A 2,925-nucleotide genomic window follows, 5' to 3' on the forward strand; every position below is an offset into this window, starting at 1 on the left:
CTAAAATTGATTGTTGAACATACAGCAAACAGAAAACATCAGGTCAGTTTAGACATCATTCTAAAAAATAAGATTTAAGAAAATCAGATCAGATTTCCCCACCAGTGTGAACAAAAACCCACCTCAGTCAGTCTTTATGTAAAGACAAAACACAATGTTTTGACAAATTGTGATCTTTCTGTAAGATTTGTAAAGTAAAATATGCTCATTTTGAGCTGAAATGCCTCAAACTTGTCTGTGTGGGATTTATCCAGTGAGTAACTGAAGACTGTTTCTGTGTTTAGTTAAATCAGACGCTGAGCGATCAGGACATCATACTGACATTGAGGACGCAACCCAACGGGAAAGTCTTCCAGAAGAACATGACTGTACTGGAACAATCTCCTGTTTGTTCTTCTTTGAAGTGAAATTTTATTTAATGCAATTCATTCTTAGTTAAAGATATCTGAATTATTACATTAGATTATTACATTAGGCTAACAATTTATATTAATTTCTCAAAAATAGTTACATATATTCATTTTGCATTTATTAAGATATGTACACCTAAATATGAGTGAAAAAATGTTAGGATGTTTTAGCATTGAGGTTTAACTGCTAGATTTGCCAAAAAAATGCATCAAATGTTCTCACAAATGCATTTTAAAAAAGCATGAAGCAAAAAGCACCAGCCCATTAAACACTTTTCAACACTTAAAGCGATCATGACATGAGAAATAACATTTGCCTTGATTGTTTGTACCATTAAAGAGTTATGAACTGGCTTTTTTATTATTTGATTCTGTTGTTTGAAATGTATGACTTTTGTGTGGTTTTTACATTTAAAAACATCCAAATCAATAAGCAATATGCTATTTTCTCAAGAAATGCTCAGTTTTTATTGGCATGCCACACTGAAGATGTGGAAGTAAATACCCACTGCTGTGATTGGATAACAGTTTTGCATAGTAAACTACAGTACCTTTCTGTGTGTCTGTTTGACAAGCTACAGTACATCCTTCATAGTTGGAGCTTTCTGTGACTTTGTCTAGACACTTACATACAGATTTTTAATCTTGACAGTCTAAGTGACATGACGTGACATACAGCCAAGAATGGTGACCCATACTCAGAATTCGTGCTCTGCTTTTAACCCATCCAAAGTGCACACACACAGAGCAGTGAACACACACACACACTGTGAACACACACCCGGAGCAGTGGGCAGCCGTTTATGCTGCGGCGCCCAGGGAGCAGTTGGGGGCCCAGTGCCTTGCTCAAGGGCACCTAAGTCGTGGTATTGAAGGTGGAGAGAGAACTGTACATGCACTCCCCCCACCTACAATTCCTGCCAGTCCGAGACATGAACTCACAACCTTTCGATTGCATGTCCGACTCTCTAACCATTAGGCCATGACTTCCCCATATAATAAAATACATATAATAAGTTAATATCTAGCAATCTCTAATAAATCTCTAATAAAGCAATATTGACACACAGCAATATTTTAAAATCTATACAATGTTTGATAGGGAGCCAGTGCATTGCTGACAGGACCGGGCTAATATGGTCATACTTCCTGGTTCTAGTAAGAACTCTTGCTGCTGCATTTTGGACTAGCTGTAGTTTGTTTACTAAGCGTGCAGAACAACCACCCAATAAAGCATTACAATAATCTAACCTTGAGGTCATAAATGCATGGATTAACATTTCTGCATTTGACATTGAGAGCATAGACCGTAATTTAGATATATTTTTGAGATGGAAAAATGCAGTTTACAAATGCTAGAAACGTGGCTTTCTAAGGAAAAACTGCGACCAAATAGCACACCCAGGTTCCTAACTGATGACGAAGAATTGACAGAGCAGCCATCAAGTCTTAGACAGTGTTCTAGGTTATTATATTCAGAGTTTTTAGGTCCTATAATTAACACCTCTGTTTTTTCAGAATTTAGCAGTAAGAAATACAGTAAGAGAAGTTACAGTAAGAAATTACTCATCATCCAGTTTTTTATATCGATTATGCATTCCATTAGTTTTTCAAATTGGTGTGTTTCACCGGGCCGTGAAGAAATATAGAGCTGAGTATCATCAGCATAACAGTGAAAGCTAACACCAAGTTTCCTGATGATATCTCCCAAGGGTAATAATAAAGCGTGAAGAGTAGCGGCCCAAGTACTGAGCCTCGAGGTACTCCATACTGCACTTGTGATCGATATGATACATCTTCATTCACTGCTACGAACTGATGGCGGTCATATAAGTACGATTTAAACCATGCTAATGCACTTCCACTGATGCCAACAAAGTGTTCAAATCTATACAAAATAATGTTGTGGTCAATTGTGTCAAACGCAGCACTAAGATCCAATAAAACTAATAGAGAGATACACCCACTATCAGATGATAAGAGCAGATCATTTGTAACTCTAAGGAGAGCAGTCTCAGTACTATGATACGGTCTAAATCCTGACTGGAAATCCTTACATATACCATTTTTCTCTAAGAAGGAATATAATTGTGAGGATACCACCTTTTCTAGTATTTTGGACAGAAAAGGGAGATCCGAGATTGGTCTATAATTAACTAGTTCTTTGGGGTCAAGTTGTGGTTTTTTTGATGAGAGGCTTAATAACAGCCAGTTTGAAGGTTTGGGGGACATATCCTAATGACAATGAGGAATTTATAATAGTCAGAAGAGGATCTATGACTTGTGGAAGCACCTCTTTTAGGAGCTTAGATGGTATAGGGTCTAACATACATGCTGTTGGTTTAGATGATTTAACAATTTTATACAATTCTTCCTCTCCTATAGTAGAGAATAAGTGGAACTGTTCCTCAGGGGGTCTATAGTACACTGTCTGATGCGATACTGTAGCTGACTGCTGAATGGTTGCAATTTTATCTCTAATAGTATCGATTTTAGAAGTAAAGTAGTTCATAAA

This window comes from Carassius carassius, chromosome 2 (genome assembly GCF_963082965.1).
Source record: "Carassius carassius chromosome 2, fCarCar2.1, whole genome shotgun sequence".
In the NCBI taxonomy this organism is placed as follows: Eukaryota; Metazoa; Chordata; class Actinopteri; order Cypriniformes; family Cyprinidae; genus Carassius; species Carassius carassius.